The following is a 21,557-nucleotide window of genomic DNA, read 5'->3' on the forward strand; positions in this document are numbered from 1 at the left end:
GCTCCTCTAGCACTTGCGCCAGGAAATTGTCCCCTACGCTTTCCAAAAACTTCCTGGATTGTCTATGCACCGCTGTACTGCTCTCCCAGCAGATATCAGGAAAATTAAAGTCACCCATGAGAACCAGGGCGTGCGATCTAGTAGCTTCTGCGAGCTGCTGGAAGAAAGCCTCATCCACCTCATCCCCTTTTAAGTTTTGTCTCATGTCAATTCAGTCCTGCTGGCAGTCATAGAATCATAGAATCATAGAATATCAGGGTTGGAAGGGACCTCAGTCCTACTGCACTCTCTTCTAATGAGCAGCCAGGAGACAACGATGGCCAGCAGTCATACTGCACCGTCTGCTGCCAGCAAGATGTATAAAGATGTATGAAGTGGATCAAAACAAGAAATAGACCAGATTTGTTTGTATTCATTTTCTCCTCCCTCCCTCCGTGAAATCAACGGCCTGCTAAACCCAGGGTTTTGAGTTCTATCCTTGAGGGGGCCATCCTTGATGCAAAGCCACTCCTTTTGTTGATTTTAATTCCCTGTAAGCCAACCCTGTAAGCCATGTTGTCAGTTGCCCCTCCCTCCATCAAAGCAACGGCAATCATTTCATGCCTTTTTTCATAGCACTGGGAACATGGAGCCCGCTCAGATCACCGCGGCAATTATGAGCACTATAAACACTGCGCGCATTATCTAGCAGGAGATGCAGAACCATAACCTGCAAGACAAGCAAAACCAGGCGAGGAAGAGGTGACTGCAGTGTGGTCACGAGAGTGATGAGGACATGGACATAGACTTCTCACAAAGTACGGGCCCCTGCAATGTGCACATCATAGTGTCAATTGGGCAGGTTCATGGTGTGGAATGCCAATTCTGGGCCCGGGAAACAATCACAGAGTGGTGGGACCGCATAGTGTTGCAGGTCTGGGATGATTCCCAGTGGCTGCAAAACTTTCACATGCATAAGGGCACTTTTGTGGAACTTTGTGACTTGCTTTCCCCTGCCCTCAAGCGCAAGAATACCAAGATGAGAGCAGACCTCACAGTTCACAAGGGTGTGGTGATAGCCCTGTGGAAGCTTGCAACACCAAACAGCTACCAGTCAGTCGGGAGTCAATTTGGAGTGGGCAATGCTGCTGTGATGCAAGTAGCCAATGCTATCACTGAGCTGCTGATATCAAGGGTAGTGACTCTGGGAAATGTGCAGGTCCTAGTGGATGGCTTTGCTGCAATGGGATTCCCTAACTGTGGTGGGGTGATAGACGGAACCCATATCCCTATCTTGGCACCAGAGCACCAAGTACATAAACTGCAAGGGGTACTTTTCAATGGTGCTGCAAGCACTGGTGGATCACAAGGGATGTTTCACCAACATCAACATGGGATGTCTGGGAAAGGTATATGAGGCTTGCATCTTCAGGAACTCTGGTCTGTTTCAACAGCTGAAGCAAGGGACTTACTTTCCAGACCAGAAAATAACCACTGAGGATGTTGAAATGCCTATAGTTATCCAGCCTATCCCTTAGTGCCATGGCTCATGAAGCCGTACACAGGCAGCCTGGACAGTAGTCAGGAGCTGTTCAACTATAGGCTGAGCAAGTGCAGAATGGTGGTAGAATGTGCATTTGGGCATTTAAAAGCATGCTGGCGCAGTTTACTGACTCGGTTAGACCTCAGCGAAACCAATATTCCCACTGTTATTACTGCTTGCTGTGCACTCCACAATATCTGTGAGAGTAAGGGGGAAAGACGTTTATGGCGGGGTGGGAGGTTGAGGCAAATCACCTGGCCACTGATTACGCACAGCCAGACACCAAGGTAGTTAGAAGAGCACAGGAGGGTGCGGTGCACACCAAAGAAGCTTTGAAAACCAGTTTCAGGAATGGGCAGGCTATGGTGTGAAAGTGCTGTTTGTTTCTCCTTGATGGAACACCCTGGTTTCACTCTACTTTCCTGTAAGCTAAACACCCTCCCCTCCCCTGTTTGAGCACCACTTGCGAGGGAATAAAGTCATTGTTGCTTCACATTCATGCATTCTTTATTTATTCATCACACAAATAGGGGGATAACTGCCAAGGTAGTCCAGGAGGGTGGTGGAGGAGGGAAGGACAAGGCCACACAGCACTTTAAAACTTATTGAATGCCAGCCTTCTGTTGCTTGGGCAATCCTCTGGGGTGGAGTGGCTGGGTGGCCGAAGGCCCCCCCACCATGTTCTTGGGCGTCTGGGTGAGGAGGCTATGGAACTTGGGGAGGAGGGCAGTTGGTTACACAGGGGCTGTAGCAGTGGTCTGTGCTCCTGCTGCCTTTCCTGCAGCTCAACCATACGCTAGAGCATACGAGTTTGATCCTCCAGCAGCCTGAGCATTGACTTCTGCCTTCTTTCAGCAAGCTGACACCACCTACCATCTTCAGCCTGCCACCTCTCCTCGTGGTCATATTGTGTTTTCCTGCACTGTGAGATTGTCTGCCTCCACATATTTTGCTGTGCTCTGTCAGTGTGGGAGGACATCATGAGGTCAGAGAACATTTCATCATGAGTCTTTTTTTTCGCCTTCTAATCTTTGCTAGACTCTGGGAAGGAGAAACACATGCAGCTGGTGGAGAAAAAAAAAGGGAGAGTGGTAGTTAAAAAGACATTTTACAGAACAATGGGTACTCTTTCATGGTAAACCTTGCTGTTAACATTACATAGCACATGTGCTTTCATTACAAGGTCGCATTTTGCCTCTTATTGAGGGTATGCCGGATTGGTATGAGAGATCACTCACACAGGGCTGGGCAGCAGAATTCGGCTTGCAGGCAACCATGGTAAGCTACAGTCTTTTGGCTTCTTTAACCTTCATAACATGTGGGAATGGCTTCAAAAAGCAGCGCCCTCATTTCCCATATGAGGTAGCCGTTGGGTTGGCCATTAACAATGGGTTGGCCATTTAAAAGGAGGGGCTGCGGTCTCCGGGTTCACGTGCAGCAGAAACCCAACTAACCCCCCCCACCCTCCCACAATTCTCTGGAATGATGGCTTCACCCCTCCCCCCTCCCCATGGCTAACAGCGGGGAAGATTTCTGTTCAGCCACAGGCAAACAGCCCAGCAGGAACGGGCACCTCTGAATGTCTGCTTACTAAAACCACCCTGTTTCAACCAGGTGACCATGAATGATATCACTCTCCTGAGGGTAACATGGAGAGATAAAGAACGGATGTTGTTTGAATGGCAGCAAACACTGGGACCATACGCTGCAATGCTTTGTTCTGCAATGACTCCAGACTACGTGCTACTGGCCTGGAGTGGTAAAGTGTCCTACCATGGAGGACGGAATAAGGCTGTCCTCTCCAGAAGCCTTTTGCAAAGGCTTTGGGAGTACATCCAGGAGAGCTTTATGGACATGTCCTGGAGGATTTCCGCTCCATCCCCAGACACGTTAACAGACTTTTCCAGTAGCTGTACTGGCTGCGAATGCCAGGGCAAATTAATCATTAAACACACTTGTTTTTAAACCATGTATAATATTTACAAAAGGTACACTCACCAGAGGTCCCTTCTCTGCCTTAAGGGTCCGGGAGTCCACCTTGGGTGGGTTCGGGGGGTACTGGGTCCAGGTCCAGGGTGATAAACAGATCCTGGCTGTGTGAAAACTGTTTTCTCCACTTCCTTGATGTGAGCTATCATCTTCCTCGCCCCCCAAACCTGCTTCCGTGTTGCCTCCCACTCCTTGGACAGAGTCAAAACATAGGGGTGGGGTAGTGGTGGCTGCACTCCCTAGAATGGCATGCAGCTCATCATAGAAGCGGCATGTTTGGGGCTCTGAACCAGAGCGGCCGTTTGCCTCTCTTGTTTTTTGGTAGGTTTGCCTGAGCTCCTTAATTTTCATGTGGCACTGCTGTGGGTCCCTGTTATAGCCTCTGTCCTTCATGCCATTGGAGATTTTTTCAAATATTTTGGCATTTCGTCTTTTGGAACAGAGTTCTGCCGGCACAGATTCATCTTCCCATACAGCGATCAGAACCCGTACCTCCTGTTCAGTCCATGCTGGAGCTCTTTGGCAATTCTGGGACTGCATGGTCTCCTGAGATGATGAGCTCTGAATGGTGACCTGTGCAGGTGAGCTCGCCACGCTGGCCAAACAGGAAATGAGATTCAAAAGTTCACAGGCCTTTTCCTGTCTACCTGGCCAGTGCATCTGAGTTGAGAACACTGTCCAGAGCGGTCACAACTGAGCACTCTGGGATAGCTCCCAGAGTCCAATACCATCGAATTGCGTCCACAGTACCCCAAATTTGCCCCTGCAAGGCGGATTTCAGCACTAATCCCCTCGTCGGGGGTTGAGTAAAGAAATCAATTTTAAGAGCCCTTTAAGTCAAAAAAAGGGCTTCGTTGTGTGGATGGGTGCAGGGTTAAATTGAGATAACGCTGTTAAATTCGACCTAAGCTCATAATGTGGACCAGGCCTAACTATACTTCAAGACAGCCCTGTGAAGTAGCATAGGTCTCATTCTTCTCGTTTTTCAGACGAGAAACAGAACAGTGAAATGGTGGGTTAGTGGCAGTCGCAAAGCAAACTCAGAAATTCTGGCCTTTGTTACCCCTGGATAATTGATTAAATATTCAGAAACTTCCAGGAAATGAGCGGGGTTGAGATTTTCAAAGCCACCTAGGCATTTTGGACAACAAATTCCAATCAATTTTCGCAGGATTTGGGCAACTAGATTGCACAGGCAGCTTTGAAAATATGAACCATTTCCTCTACTAAAATTAACAGTTGAGAGGTGTCCAAATCCCTTAGATGGCTTTGAAAAATCCTATTCAGTATCCCTGCCTGATGGCTCTCTCTGTCTGCTATACCAGACTCGCCACTGTGGCTAAATCTGAGATAGCCTAGTTTGGGTAAGTGAACCCTACTGATGTGCCAAACTAATCTAGTGTCTCCTGCCACCACACTTTTAGATATGAGAAACATTTTAGAAGCAGCTTTCCCCCAAGAAGAGTCATTATTTTATTACTGCAGTATTTCACAATAATCAGGACTTTTTAAAAGATATGCTACAGCTCAATCTGAAGATACATTTTTGAAGCAGATATTATTGGCTGAGTTTATTTGGCCCATGTTATATAGGAGGTCAGACTAGATGATCACAATGGTCCGTTCTAGGCTTAAAACCATCAGCATCACAATGACAAGCTGCAATGTTTCAATGCATTAATGTATCACCACTTTTTAAAGATTATATCTCGGGATTGCCAGTTGGACTGAAGATAATATCACTCCACTACTTGCTCTTGATGAAGTAGGACTTGCAATTAAGTGCACCCCATGTGATTCTTGGTAGTGTGTCTAAAATTTGAGTTCCCAGTGGGTGTTTAGCTGGACTTTGTGGTTGCAGTAAAGAAGAGCTGGTTGGAGTGTTTTCAATTAAATGTATTCTCGATGGAAGATACTGTTTCATCAAAGCTGAAAAGTTTCCCAAAGATATATCATTGTTGACAAATTTCAGAGTAACAGCCGTGTTAGTCTGTCTTTGCAAAAAGAAAAGGAGTACTTGTGGCACCTTAGAGACTAACCAATTTATTACTAACGAAAGCTCATGCTCAAATAAATTGGTTAGTCTCTAAGGTGCCACAAGTACTCCTTTTCTTTTTGTTGACAAAGTTTTCGACAGGAAGTCTTCTGAGGCACAGGTTTCTCTAGTAAGTTCTGGATCGAAAGAGGCCTGAATCCGGAATTAGACTTTTTTGCTGTGAAAATGGATGTTTCCATAACATTCTGTTTCACAAACACTATCAAAGAGTTTGATTTTCCTTCCGCACTGGAAAACAGATTCAAAATCTAAAAAGTCTTCGTAAAATGGAACTGTCAGTCTCTGACCAGCTCTAATAGAAGGCATAGAGCAGGGAAAGTGGGTGTCTCTGAGTTAGAGTGCTGGCCTGTGTGCATTGACCAAAATAAACAGAACACCTTCCCAGAAGTATTGTGTCTTTCCTCAGGGACTAATGATAGTGCAAAGTATAGACAGTGTACTTCCCCTTAAAGAAATCACTGCTAATACCTCAGGTCTCCATCCACTCTTCTGTGTTGCAGAATGATCATGTATTCCTGGAAAGCTGAGGTCTTTGGGGCTTCAACTTTCTGCTGGTATCAGGTAATGCTCCTGCGCCATAGATCAACAGGAAATTGGCTAGGGATGCAAGCCATTCTCAATGCAGCACAGAGGAGTCTGGAGATAAATGCTTGATGTTGAGAATACATAAAAAAATATAAAAAGTCAGGTTAGAAATGGGACATCCTGAGTTTCCTCCAAGATGGAGACAAAACATATTAGATCTTTAATGAATGATGCAGGAAGATTTTCGATTGCAGTCTAGGCATGATACCTAAATCACAGTGGTTGTGAATTTATAATCTCCCTCAAAGCTCTCAAGTTCTTGACTAACACAGGAATGACAGATCAGAAGACCTGATTTCAAGTTTTCTTTCCCCCTCCTGTTCTAAATCAATAGACATATAAAAGTTAGAGATGAAAACAAATCATGATTGTGCCATACCTTGCAAGGGAAACTACCTACTACAAGAAAACAAATCAATATACCTTTGTACTCTTGGACATAGTCTTCGGGTTTGGTCAATAAATGCACAGTGTTGTGTAGTATTTCACTGAACCCTGCAGAAGTTTGCTATCAATTGAACACTCATATTTGAAAGAAGAAAAAGAAGGGCCTGTTGTTAAACTCCTGTATGTCTCCATGGTAATGTGGTTTTCTGTACATTTGAGGAGGGCTATGGAGATAACATGTACCTACCAGCAGGCGGTGACAAAGACAAAGTCATGTGACCTGTATACATTCAGCCTCCTGTTGTGCTTTCCTTGTGTAGCTTGATCCCATGGTACAAAGAGCACATCTCTAGTTCTTTCTGCATTGGTTCAACAGGAAGGGTTCACTGATGATAAGAGAGGAACTCACAAAAAACATATTTCCAGAAAGAAATGTAGATTGAAGGTATTAGATTGACTGACCGCACCCCTACTTGAAATAAAGCTATCTTTGGGGCGGAATGCACTGCAAAACCACTCACTCATTTAGGCTAGGATATGAAGAATAATTTATACAACTGAGGCAGGGGAGAAAGGAAAAAAAATGTGATTCCCTCCCATTTTTCTACCAACTCTGCACCCTCCGTGCTGTGTGAAAGTGCTCCTGCTCAGGACTCTTTGGTTCTCTGTTTCATCCAAAAGGTGACACCCTTAGAAATTTAACACTCACCAACAATGTCACTTGCAGAGTGCAGTTAAAGAGCCATTATATAAATGAAGAGCCATTAGGTGGCACAGTTTACAATGGCAAGAAGAAAGCATCCTACGTACTTCAAGCTGTATGCCAGGCTGTGATGACTGCCTCTCCTGTAAGCACTGCCCCTGTGAAATCTGTCATGATTGCTCCAAATAAAGATCTTCATTCTGCTGGATGGGCATCCTCCTCGATACAGAGGGAACCATCTGTCACAGCGAAGAGCCAAAAGGCAAATGAATCTTTTTCACCTGCCACAAACCGCACACACAACTTTCTGGTCTATTGATTTTCCTTAGTCCTTTCCAAGTAGAATATTAACACATCTCTCTGAAAGGTTCAGTCAGAGACTATCATGGAGTTAATCAAGTAAGGTGCCTTGGTTTGACACAACACATCCAGCTGCCACTCTAACCAATGGAGATTATAAGTTCTAGTTAATTCAGGCAAATAAAGATTTAATGCCATGGGGAGTGGTCAAATGATACAAGGTCATCGCCTGGATATCCCTCTTCCTTGCTCTCTCATTCAGAAATGATGGTGGAATTAATTCCTTACAGCAGTGGGGCTTTATGTTTTCAGAGAGAGGTTGCTTTTGATAGCACGGGCATAGGTGCTGGAACTAAGGGTGCTGTGGGGGCTGCTGCACCCCCTGGCTTGAAGTGGTTTCCGTTATATGCAAGGTTTACAGTTTGGTTCAATGGCTCTCAGCACCCCCTCTAGACAAATTGTTCCAGCAGTCCTGAGCAAGGGTGGTCTTGTGGTTAAGGCACTAGAATGGGACTCGGGAAATAGGAATTAAATTCCCAGTTGTGCCAGAGTCACCGGGTGACCTCCCGCTTGGCCTGTGTGTACCCCAGCATCCCACATGTAAAATGGGGGGTGCTAATTCTCCCAATCTGTCAGCTCCTCTGGGCTGGGACTGCCTCTCACTGGGTGTATGTACAGTCCCTCGCACAATGGGTCTCTGGTTACTACTGTAAGATAGGTAATAGCATCCCCATCTCATTTTTGCAACTGAGTATCCTTGCTCGACTGCTGCTGACCTGCCTTTTTTCTGTCTGCCAATAGACTTTGATTTTTACAAACGGGTTTGCCCTTCAAAATGGATCGAGCATGCGTGTGCAGATGTATTTCAGTCCCTTTGTTGTCTGCACATTATTTGCTTCAACTATCTCTTCAGCTACCTATTATTTGGGGTAGATGCAGTGGTGAGCTGGAGCCGGTTCGCTAGAACCGGTTGTTAAATTTAGAAGCCCTTTTAGAACCGGTTGTTCTGCAAGGGAGAACCAGTTCTAAAAGGGCTTCTAAATTTAACCGGCCAAAAGTGGCGCTTTAGGTGGGGGGAGGGATAGCTCAGTGGTTTGAGCATTGGCCTGCTAAACCCAGGGTTGTGAGTTCAATCCTTGAGGGGGCCATTTGGGATCTGGGGCAAAAACTGGGGATTGGTCCTGCTTTGAGCAGGGGGTTGGACTAGATGACCTCCTGAGGTCCCTTCCAACCCTGATTTTCTATGATTCTATGACTCCACGGGTGCTCCAGGGCTGGAACACCCAAGGGGAAAATTTGGTGGGTGCAGAGCACCCACCGGCAGCTCCCCGCCCCACCCCACCCCCAGCTCACCTCTGCTCCACCTCCTCCCCGAATGCACCGCCCCCCCCGCTTCTCCCCGCCCCCTCCCCCGGCTTTCCACGAATCAGCTGTTCGCGTGGGAAGCCGGGGTGGGCTGAGAAGCAGGCGGCGGCTTTGCACTCAGGCCCAGGGAGGTGGAGTGGAGGGGAGCTGGGGCGGGGGGGTGAGGAGGGCCGCCCGCGCTGCAGCAGGTAACCCGGATGGGGGGGTGCGCAGGGGAACCGCTCCCCACCCCAGCTCACCTCCGCCACGCTCGGCCTGAGTGGGAAGCCGCGGCCTGCTTCTCTGCCCTCCCCGGCTTCCTGCCGAACAGCTGATTTGTGGGAAGCCCGGGGGTGGGGGTGGAGGGGTGGAGGAGCAGAGTGGGGCGGCGCGTTCAGGGGAGGAGGCAGAGGGGAGGTGAGCTGGGGCCAGGCGCGGGGTGGGGAGCTGCTGGTGGGTGCTCTGCACCCACCAATTTTTCCCCGTGGGTGCTCCAGCCCTGGAGCACCCAGGAAATCGGCGCCTAAGGCGCCACTTTTGATGTGATCAGTGGGGGAGAGCGGCCACTCCCCCGCCCCTAGGAGCCAGAGGGACCTGCCAGATACTTCCTGGGATCTGCCCCAGGTAAGCACCGCCGGGACTCCCCACCTTGCCCCCTGGCAGGTGCCTCTGGCTCTTTGGGGTGGGGTGGGCACCCACTACAGTGGCCCACGACACCCTCCTGCCCGGTTCTGCGGGCAGTCAGGGGACAGAGGAGGGGGGTGGATGGGGCAGGGGTTTTGGGGGGGCACATCAAGGAACATGGGGGGGGGTTGGATGAGGCAGGAGTCCCAGGGGGCAGGGGTGGGCAACGACCCCCTTGTGGGGTGAGGAGGGAACCCGTTGTTAAGATTTTGGCAGCTCATCACTGGGTAGATGTTAAATCACATTGTATTGTTTCTGCTCCTTGATTGGATGAGTAGGGCAATCAAAGCCATTTTGAGATGGCTACACAAATGAATCACAGGATTCATGGGTTCTAGTCCTAATTCTCCCACTCATTTGTTCTGTAACCTTGCACAAGTCACAGGACCTTTCTCTATCTCACTGTATCCATCGGTAAGCAGAGGATACCATTGCTTCATTTGGCTGAGCAATTAGGGTTGCTGAATTAATGCTTGCAAAGCACCTTGAGATCCTCAGATGAAACATGCTAGAGAGAAACGAAGTGTGCCATTATTATTAATATCTCTTCAACTTGTGACAAAGTTCCTCCTCTGCCTTGGTGGGTCCTGCGCTTATTGGCGGATTTGCTTGCCTCAGAGATTTACGGCAGCCCTCAATTTGGTCACTTTTGCTAGTGGCTCAATCCTGCCATTCAGTCAGCTAACCTCATCACTGGCCAGCCTGGGAAAAAGGAAGGAGAACAATCCCCACAGTCTCTTCTGGTCCACCATGTGGGTCGGGGAACAGCCCAGAGACCTTCCCCTCTGGTGGAACCCACAGTCCAGGTCAACTCCTCCTCTGTCTGATAAGGAGTTGGGACATTTGGGGGGGAACCCGGGCCCACCCTCTACTCCGGGTTCCAGCCCAGGACCCTGTGGAATGCAGCTGTCTAGAGCGCCTCCTGGAACAGCTGTGCGACAGCTACAACTCCCTGCGCTACTTCCCCATGGCCTCCTCCCAACACCTTCTTTATCCTCACCACAGGACCTTCCTCCTGGTGTCTGATAATGCTTGTACACCTCAGTCCTCTAACAGTCCACATTCTCACTCTCAGCTCCTAATGCCTCTTGCTCCCAGCTCCTCTCACACACACACACCACAAACTGAAGTGAGCTCCTTTTTAAACTCAGGCATCCTGATTAGCCAGCCTGCTCTAATTGATTCTAGCAGCTTCTCAATTGGCTCCAGGTGTCCTAATTAGCCTGCCTGCCTGAATTTGTTCCAGCAAGTTCCTTCTTGTTCTGGAGCCTTCCCTGTTAAGGAGACGGAATCGTTCTTCACTCGCTCCTGAGCTATCTGCTTTCCTTTCTTTCCTAAAGCCCCCCGGCCCGGATTTTTCACACTTTTCCTTTTGCTTAGTTTCCCCCCCCGCGTTTGGGCCGGACGCTTTGTTTTTTTGGTTTCGTTTTTTCCCGTTTTTTTGAGCTGCGTCAGTGTGCTGGCCGGTCGCCAGCACCCCCCCCTCCGATGCCTGCTTTTGGACTTTGCTCTTTGCTAATTTGAAACCCCCGGAGGAGGGGGGGAGGACTGCCGACCTGCTGTCCGGAGAGGGGAGTGGACCCCCCCAGACCCAGCTGTTTTGTTTTTTGCCTGGACTTTTTCCGAGAGCCTTGGGACAGAGCCAACAGCTGTAGCAGACGCCAGAGGCCGGAGAATTTCGCCCGGGCAGCTATGAATCATCGTGGAGAGAGGCCGTAAGACTGAGGGATTCCTTTTGAATTTCTACCCTCCGGGGGGGGAGTTGACTGCATTTCAGCTGCGTCTGCGGCGGCACAGGGGTGTAGCAGGGAGCTACCCCCAGATCCATCGGTGCCCCCAACCCCCCCACCACTACTACGACTATCACGGCCCCCGCTGCTTTGTCCCTGCTGGCAATCTGCCATCTGCCTTCGGATCCAGCTGTTTGCTTTGGACTTTGCCTTTTGGACCGGCATAATAACCGACCAAGCGAGACTCTTTGGACACTTGTGGTGGGTTGTCCTCCCTCCACCCCCCCCCCGGATTGTTTACCCCATAGCCTACCCCTACTACCGGACCCCGATTTTTGCCCCCCCTCCCCCTCCCAGTGTTTCCCTGTCACTCCCTGCTTACAATGGCAGAGAAGGAGGGACGCAAGGCCCCTCCACCGAAATTGGTTGCCCCTTCCTTATCTACCCTCCTGCCCACCCCTCAAGATTTCCCCACCGCCTCCATTGTTAGAACCCCTGCCACCGCCCCCGCTGGGGCATCGGCAGTAGGAGGCACCGGGGCGCTTACTACTGCTGCTCTGGTTTCTGCCCCATTAGATTCTAGGAACCCCCCCCCGGTTAGACGGAAAAATCGAAGCGGGCCAAAAGGGAAGGGCCCCGCTAATGCCGCTGGACCCTCCGTGGCAGAGGCCGCCCCCACCACAGTGGCCTCGTCATCGATCGCGGCACCCCTCCCAGCTGTTCCCTCCACCAGCTCTGCGATCATCCCTCCCCCGGCCCCCAGGACGTATGCCCGGGTGGCGACAGGCCCCCCCTCACCTGCCGCCTCCTCATCTCGCCCACCCACTGCCTCCGCTGCCATCACTAGCAATCGGGGCCCTTTTCCCGCCCTGACCAGGAAGCACGGTGTCCGTTGCCTCCTAGTGCCCGCCTCGCCCCACGTGGAGGCATACGTGCAGGCGTTGGCGAAAGTGGTAGGACCCATGGCCATTGTGGCGGCCTCCAAGATGTATGGGAAGGTCGTTTTTTTTCTGGCCTCGGAGACTGCCGCCCAGGAGGCGGTGGAGAAGGGCCTAGTGGTGGGGGGGGTGTTTCTCCCCCTAGAACCGCTAGAAGATCTGGGCGTTCGCTTCGTCCTCACCTCCGTTCCTCCCTTTTTGCCTAATGTCGCCCTGTTACCTGCTCTTTCCGCCCTGGGGAAGCTTGTCTCTGTCATTAGCCCTCTCCCGTTAGGCTGTAAGGACCCCGCCCTCCGTCACGTCCTTTCGTTCCGCCGGCAAGTGCAGATTTCACTGCCGGCGGGGGTGCGTAACGGAGAGGCGCTCGAGGGGTCCTTCCAAGTTCCCTACCAGGGAGCCCGCTATAGGGTCTTTTATTCCACCGGAGAGGCCCGGTGCTACCTCTGCCGCTCGGCAGGGCATGTCCGCAGGGACTGCCCTTTGGCCCGGGGGAGAGGGGCACCTGAGACCCCCGAGACCCGGCGGGATATCGGCCCTGTTGTTGCCGACACCCCCGGCCACCCGGCACCCGACACCACCCCCCCTCCCACCCGATCCACCGCTGCCCCCGTCCGGGCCCAAGAGGCGCCCCTCCAACAACGCCCGGGCGACCACGGGAGTCCCACTCTTGCCGTAACCACCTCGGCAGAGTCCATGGAGGGGGGTGTGGCAAAGCTTTTGCCGGGTGCAGGAGAGGGCTCGCCCCACGGAGAACCCCCCGCCCCTAATGCTGCCTTACCGCTACCCCCCCAAACCCCTGAACCTCTGCCTCCGCGCCCCGCTCCGTCCCCTGCTACTCAACCCCCGGACGACGCCATGGAGGGCTGGACTGTAGTCCAGGGGAAGCGAGGCAAGCGGAGGGCTCGAGCTCCGCTGCATTCATCTGACGCGGAAGCCCCCCGGAAGACCAGGAAGGGAGGTACCGACCTTGAGCCTCCCGCCTCGGCCACGAGTGAGATCCATTCGCTGGTGTCGGGAGGTGAAGATAGACCAGCATTGGAGGGTGGAATCCCCCCTCCGCGGGGGACCCTCCCCTCCGAAGCCCCGGGGGAAGCCCCTTCTAACCGGATACCACCTGAACTCCCAACGAACCCCGACGTGACCGTCGAGGCGGGCCCTAGCGGAGAGGCCCCTGGGGTGGTGGGAGTTGGCCTCTCCTCTGTGTACGCAGAGATTGAAGCCCTTGATTTGACCCCGGTCACCCAGGGAGGGGATGATTTCCTGCCGGCCGGCCTCGATTTGGGCAATCTCACCCCAGGCCCCCTCTCCCCATGTTCTCTCCCCCTGACCGCCTTTCCGGGTGAGCACCCCACGGAAAGTGGTTTACCACCTGAGGCCATGGCTGCCACGACCACCCCGGAGCCAGTACCTAGCATTCCTCGGAGCCCCCTCCCTTGCCCCTTAACCCCCGACCCTGCTCGGGAGGCACCTTCTTTTTGTTGCTCGCCTCCTGAAGCCCAGGGCCTTACCTCTGCCCCTGCCCCCACCCCTATTCCGGTTCCGTTTCCCTCCTCCTGCAAGGCTACCGCCGCCCCTGGGGTTATTTCTTTTCCGCCTTTTGCAGATTCCCCCCAGGGAGCAGTCTTTACGTTTTCTAGTTGCGACTCCCCAGGAGTTGCACCTTTCCCCCTGCCATCCCCGTCCACCCCAAGGCATGAGATGGAGTTAATAACCCCAGCCTGTCAGACACCCCGTCGGCGGTCCGCACCCTGCCTACCCGCCTTAGCGGACCACGAGGCTGTATCAAAAGCCCCACCAGGGACTGCTCTGGGAATTGTAACCCTACCCCCCCATGAGCTGCAGCACGCACTACGGGAGTTCTTAAAACAATGCCGTGGTGCCCGCGATAGGGCACAGCTGGCTCTCCAGCAATGGGGGGACTTTGATCGACTCCTCCGGGCCGCGAGAGCCCTTATGAGGGAGGGTAGACGGCAAGGGAAGGGCGGTGCCGCGGCCTACGAGCGGGCCCGCAGCTTCCGGAAGGATTTACTTACTCACGGGATGGGACACGGGTTGCTACGCGACCCGCCGGGGGCCTCGAGTACCCCCACCAATGAGAACTCCCCATTCCCCCAGCCCTCCGCATGACACCTCTCACTATTGTAACCCTGAACACCAGGGGCTGTAGGATGGCTCTCCGCAGGTCCCAGGTGCTCTCCTACCTTCGGGAGGGGGGGTACTCTGTGGTTTTCCTGCAGGAGACCCACACGGACCCAACCGCCGAGGACAGGTGGCGGCTGGAGTGGGGGGACGGGGTATACTTCAGCCACTGCACGGCTTGGCAAGCTGGAGTGGCGACCCTGTTCTCCCCCACCCTGCGGCCCGAGGTGCTAGGAGTCACTGAGGCCGTGCCGGGCCACTTGTTGCACCTCCGAGTTCGTCTGGAGGGGCTCGTGGTCAATCTTGCTAATATCTATGCCCCGCAAGTGAGTTCACAGCGGCCACAATTCTACCAGCAGGTGTCCGAATTTCTCGACACCCTAGATTCACACGAGTGCCTGATCCTGGGAGGGGACTTTAACACCACCCTCGAGGAACGGGACCGCTCGGGGGCCGAGCCGAGCCCGGCCGCCGCGACCATTCTCCGAGACATAGTCGACTATCACTCCCTAGTGGACGTCTGGCGTGACCATCACCCAGATGATACTTCCACCTTTACCTTTGTTCGGGTGGAGGCCCGTCGGTCACACCGCTCTCGGTTAGACCGTATTTACCTATCCCGTCTCCATCTCTCACAGGCCCACTCCTCCACCATTCGGCCGGCCCCTTTTTCCGACCATCATTTAGTTGCCGTCACGGTCTCCCTCCGTGCAGAGGGACCGGGGCCGGCTTACTGGCATTTTAACAACAGCCTGTTGGAGGACGAGAGCTTTGTGATGTCCTTCCGGGAGTTTTGGCTGGCCTGGCGGGAGCAGTGGCGTGCCTTTCCTTCGGTGCGGCGCTGGTGGGATTTAGGGAAGGTACGCGCCAAGCTCTTCTGCCGCAACTACACTCGGGGCACCAGCCGACGGAGAAATGCGGCGATAGAGCAGTTGGAACGGGAGGTCTTAGAGCTGGAGAGGCGCCTGGCCGCCAGCCCCGGGGACCCGTCCCTCTGCGGAGCGTGCCGGGAGAAGCGGGAGGAACTTCGAGCCCTCGAGGACCACCGGGCCCGAGGTGCCTTTGTCCGGTCCCGCATCCGCCTCCTTCGGGAGATGGATCGCGGCTCCCGCTTCTTCTACGCCCTGGAGAAAACGAGGGGGGCCAAAAAACACGTCACCTGCCTTCTAGCGGAAGACGGCACCCCCCTCACGGATCCGGAGGAGATGTGTGGGAGGGCCCGTGACTTCTACGCAAACCTTTTCTCCCCGGATCCGACCGATCCTGGCGCTTGCGGGGTGCTCTGGGAGGAACTCCCCACGGTCAACGTGGGCGACCGAGACCGACTAGAGCTGCCTCTCACCCTGGCCGAGTTCTCGGAAGCCCTCCGTCGCATGCCCACCAATAAATCTCCGGGCATGGACGGGCTGACCGTGGAGTTTTACCGCGCGTTCTGGGACATCCTTGGCCCAGACCTAGTTACTGTCTGGGCTGAGTCCTTGCAGGGCGGGGTCCTCCCTCTCTCGTGCAGACGAGCGGTGCTCGCCTTGCTGCCGAAGAAGGGGGACCTCCGCGACTTACGAAACTGGCGTCCCCTCTCACTCCTCAGCACGGATTACAAAATCGTAGCGAAAGCAATCTCGCTGCGGCTAGGGTCCGTGATGGCGGACGTGATTCACCCAGACCAGACCTATACTGTCCCGGGTCGCAGCATTTTTGACAACCTCTTTTTAGTCCGAGACCTTTTGGAACTCGGGCGGAGAGACGGTCTGTCGTTCGCCCTCCTGTCCCTCGATCAGGAGAAGGCGTTCGATAGGGTAGATCATGGGTACCTCCTGAGCACCCTGCGAGCGTTTGGATTCGGACCTCAGTTTGTGAGTTTTCTCCAGGTGCTGTACGCCTCCGCGGAGTGTCTGGTTAGGCTCAACTGGACCCTGACCGAACCGGTCAGCTTCGGGCGAGGGGTGCGGCAGGGGTGCCCCCTCTCAGGCCAGCTGTACGCTCTGGCGATCGAGCCCTTCCTCTGTCTCCTCCGCAGGAGGTTGACGGGGTTGGTGCTGCGGGAGCCAGAGCTGCGGCTGGTCCTGTCGGCGTACGCCGATGACGTCCTCCTCGTGGTCCAGGACCCGGGCGACTTGGCGCGAGTGGAGGCATGCCAAACCATCTTTTCGGCAGCCTCCTCCGCCCGAGTCAACTGGGTCAAGAGCTCTGGCTTGGCGGTGGGGGGCTGGCGGCAGGTAAGCTCCCTCCCACCCGCGCTTCAGACCATCCGGTGGAGTGCCGGCCCTCTGCTCTATCTCGGCGTTTACCTTTCTGCCACGCACCCTTCTCCGCCGGAGAACTGGCAAAATTTGGAAGGCGGCGTGATTGAGCGGATCAGGAAATGGACGAGGCTACTCCGATGTCTCTCCCTTCGGGGGAGAGCACTGGTGCTTAACCAACTAGTCCTGTCCACGCTCTGGTACCGGCTCAACACCCTAGCCCCGGCCCCGGGTTTCCTGTCCCACCTCCGGAGATTGATTCTGGAGTTCTTTTGGTCAGGATTGCACTGGGCCCCTGTTGGAGTTCTCCACTTGCCCCTGAAGGAAGGAGGGCAGGGCCTGCAGTGTCTATACACTCAGGTCCGCGTTTTCCGCCTCCAGGCCCTGCAGAGGCTCCTTTATAGTGCAGGTAGTTCGACGTGGAGCATATTGGCGCATGCCTTTTTACGCCGCTTCCATGGGCTCCGATATGACCGACAGCTCTTTTATCTTTGTCCGAGAGGTTTTCCGCGAGACCTCTCCGGGCTGCCGGATTTCTACCAGGACCTCCTCCGGGCCTGGAAACTGTTTTCAACGACCAGGTCCGTGGCGGCCATCGTGGGGGCAGATCTCCTCACGGAGCCCCTGCTACACAACCCTCAACTTTGTGTGCAGGCGGCGGAGTCCCGCACGGTGCGCCAGAGGTTGGTCCTGGCGGGAGTTACGAGGGTCGGGGACCTCCTGGACTACGACCGGGGGGACTGGCTGGATCCCCTGACGCTCGCTCGACGCATGGGGCTCTCCAGCCTTCGCACCCCCCGGCGCGTGCTTCAGGAGGTGGAGGCCGCTCTGACCCCCGCCGCTCGGGCTTATGTTAGCCGAGCCTTGCGCGAAGGCGCACCCCGCCCATCCCTTACCCCAGGCCCGCCGGACCTTTCCATCGGGCCCCTACCCTGCCGATCCCAACACACCCCTCATCCTTTCACTGCAAGCCGGCTGCATGAACTGCAACCGGTCGGTTTTCAAGTTGCATCACGGCAATATTTATATACACTCACGCTTCATACCCTTCATGCCCGCACCCTGGTGTCCCGCCCCGATACAAAGTGGCGAGATCTCTTACCACCTCTGGAGGGTGAGCAACCTCGGTGGGCCAGCCTGTACTCCACCTTGGTCCCGAGGCCCGTCGGGGACATCAGTTGGCGGCTCCTTCACGGGGCTGTGAGCACGGGCGTGTTTTTGACACGTTTTACCTCCCTTCCGGAGACTTGCCCTTTTTGCAACGTGAGGGAAACCCTGGCGCACGTCTATTTAGAGTGTGCCAGATTGCAGCCTCTTTTTCGGCTCCTCACAAATATTCTTTTGCGCTTTTGGCTTCATTTCTCCCCCCACCTCTTTATCTATACACTCCCCATCCGTGGCCCCACCAAGTCGCGGGATCTCCTGGTTAACCTCCTCCTAGCTTTGGCTAAAACAGCCATTTATAAGACCAGAGAGCGGAGGTTGGCTCATGAGGCGTCCTGCGATTGTGAGGCCGTTTTCCGACTTTCAGTACATTCACGTATCCGGGCGGAGTTCCTCTGGGCAGCGTCCACCGACTCCCTTGACACCTTTGAGGAGCGGTGGGCGCTGTCCGGGGTTCTCTGCTCGGTGACCCCGTCCGGTTCCCTCCGTCTGACCCTCTGATTGAGGGAAAGAGCGAGAGCCGCCAGTCACAGCCGTTAGTTGCTGTGAATACCATCATTACTGTCTTCTAAGAGGGGTCCTATAATACATGGGTGTACCCCCCTCCCTCCCAACCACCCACCCCGCAGCCGTGCCCATCTTGTCGGGCACTCTCAGGAGAGGGAGGGTCGGTGACCCTGGGCGTGGCACTAGGTAACTCGAGAGGGTGGAAGACCACGAGTGTCGAGGAAGCCCCCCCGCTCTAGGCCACCAGGTAACTCAGGAGGGTGGAAGACCACGAGTGTCGAGGAAGCCCCCCCGCTCTGGGCCTGGGCTAACCTGAACACCTCTCCCTCCTGAAAGCTGTTGTGTTATACCTTCTGATTGCGTTGTTTTGTTGCTAAGTTTTTCTTTATCCTTTTGTATTCTCTGTAATTGTTACAAATAAATTTCTTTTCTGTTTCAAAAAAAAAAAAAAAAAAAAAAAAAAAAAGCCTTCCCTGTTGGGAAACGGGACTTCCCTCGCTTGCTCCTCAGCTATCTGCTTTCTATGCTTTCCTAAAGCCCCCTGGCCTGGATTTTTCTTACTTTTTGAACCTGCCTTAGTCCCCCCCCCCGCCCCGACTGGGCCAGATGTTTTTTTGTTTTCTTTTGATTCTTTGTTTTTTTTCCCGTCTACGTGCTGTCGGCCCTCAGCTTGCCGCCAGCACCCGCCCCCCCCCACGCCTGCTTTCGGGCACAGCTGTTTGCCTCAGCTGAGCCCCCGGAGGAGGGGGGGAAGATTGCCGATTTTGCTGTCCGGAGGGGGGAGTGGAAACCCCCAGACCCAGCTGTTTTGCTAGCAGCTCGGACTTTACAACATTCTCAGCATGCCGGAAGCCTTGGAACACAGCCAACACAGCTGGAGAAGAAGATTTCAGAAGACAGGAGAAATAATCCAGGAGAGCTATAAATCATCGTGAAGGGGGCCGTAAGACTGAGTAATTTTCTGAATTATACCCTCGTGGGGGGGAGTTTGACTGTGGTTACTTGCGTTTGTGGCGGCACAGGGGGTGTGGCGTGGAGACCCCCCCTCCCCGATCCATCGGTGCCCCCAACTCCCCCACCCTTACTACAACTGTTATGGCCCCCCCGCTATCCGTCCCTGCTGGCAACCTGCCATCTCCCTTCGGATCCAGCTGTTCGCTTTGAACTTTGCCTTTCGGACCGGACATAACAGCCGACCAACCGAGACTCTTTGGACAAACGTGTGTGGGTCTGCACCCCACCCCCCCCGGATTGCTTATCCCACAGCTTGCCCCTATTACTGGACCCCGATTTTGTTTCCCCCCCCAGTCCAACCCCCTCGGCATTCCTCCCCCCCGCCTGCAGTCTAGCGAGGAGGAGTGGTTACTTTCCTGTCCCCCTCCCCACTTCTCCTTCCGGTGTCTCCCTGTCTCTCCCTGCTCACAATGGCGGGGAATGAGAGGGGCGAGACCGCTTCAACAAAATTAGCTGTCCCTCCCCCACCACCACCCCTGCCCGACCCCCAAGGTCCCCTCCCACTATTGTTAAGATACTTGCCCCCCCCCCCCCGCTGGGGCACCGGCAGCAGGAGGCACCGGGGTGATCGCTGCTGCTGCTGCACCCACCGCCCCCCCAGATTCTAGGAACCCCCCCCCCCCCGGTTGGCCAGAAGGGCCAGGGCGGGATGAAAGGAAAGGGCCCCTCTAAAACCACTAAGCCCTCCATGGCAGGGGCTGCCCCCACCGCTGTGGCCTTGTCATCAACCGTGGCACCCCTCCCTGCGTTTCCCTCCACCAGCTCTGCGATTGTTCCTCCCCCGGCCCCCAGGACATATGCCCGAGCGGTAACGGGCTCCCCCCTGCCTGCCGCCTCGTCATCTTGCCCCCCCCGCCTCCGCCACCATCACCAGCGGCCGGGGCCCTTTCCCCGCCTTGACCAGGAGGCAACGGACACCGTGCCTCCTGGTGCCCGCCTCGCCCCACGTGGAGACATACATGCAGGCGTTAGCAAAGGTGGTAGGACCCACGGCTATTGTAGCGGCCTCCAAGATGTATGGGAAGGTCGTTTTTTTCTTAGCTTCGGAGGATGCCGCCCAGGAGGTGGTGGAGAGGGGCCTGACGGTGGGGGGGTGTTTGTCCCCCTAGAACCGTTAGAAGACCTGGGCGTTCGCCTCGTCCTCACCTCCGTTCCTCCCTTCTTACCCAATGCTGCCCTGTTACCTGCTCTCTCCACTCTGGGGAAACTTGTCTCTGTCATCAGCCCTCTCCCGTTGGGCTGCAAAGACCCCACCCTCCGTCACATTTTTTCATTCCGCCGGCAAGTGCAGCTTCTACCACCGGCAGGGGCGCGTGACGAAGAGGCGCTCGAGGGGTCTTTTCTAGTCCCCTACCAGGGAGCCCGCTATCGGGTCTTTTACTCCACTGGAGAGGCCCGGTGCTACCTCTGCCGCTCAGCGGGGCATGTCCGCAGAGACTGCCCTTTGGCCTGGGGGGGAGGGGCACCCGAAACCCCCGAGACCCGGCAGGACATCGGCCCCATCGCTGCCGACGCCCCTGGCTGCCCGGCACCTGAAACCAACCCTCCTCCTACTCGACCCATCGCTGCTCCCGTCCGGGCCCAAGAGATACCTTCCCTACAATGCCCGGGCGAGCAAGGGAGTTCCACCCTTGCTAGTACCAATCCAGCAGAGCCCATGGGGGAGGGTTGGCAAGGATATTACCTGGTATAGGAGAGGGTCCGCCCCAAGGAGAAACCACCGCCCCTCATGCTGCCTCACCGCTACCCCCCCGAACCCCTGAACCATCGCCTCCGCCCCCCGACACGACCCCTGCTAACCAACCCCCAGATGACTCTATGGAGGGCTGGACCCTAGTCCAGGGGAAGCGAGGCAAGCGGGAGGCTCGAGTTCCGCTGCATCCATCTGACGCGGAAGCCCCCCGGAAGACCAGGAAAGGAGGCACTGATATCGAGCCTCCCGCCACGGCCACGAGTGAGATCCATCCGCTGGTGTCGAGAGGGGAAGACGGACTGGCATTGGAGGGCAGAATCCCCCCTCCATGGGAGACCCTCCCCTCCGAGACTTCTGAGGACGCCCCTTCCGCCTGGATACCACCCGAACCCCCCGCGGACCCCGAGGCGACTGTTGAGGCGGGCCCTGGAGGAGAGGCCCCCGGGGTGGCAGGAGTTGGCCTCTCCCCCGTGTATGCGGAGATTGAGGCCCTAGATTTGACCCCGGTCACCCAGGGAGGGGATGATCTGCTGCCGGCTGGCCTCGAGCTGGGCAACCTTAC

The sequence above is a fragment of the Caretta caretta genome, chromosome 19, assembly GCF_965140235.1.
Source record: "Caretta caretta isolate rCarCar2 chromosome 19, rCarCar1.hap1, whole genome shotgun sequence".
NCBI classification, from domain to species: Eukaryota; Metazoa; Chordata; order Testudines; family Cheloniidae; genus Caretta; species Caretta caretta.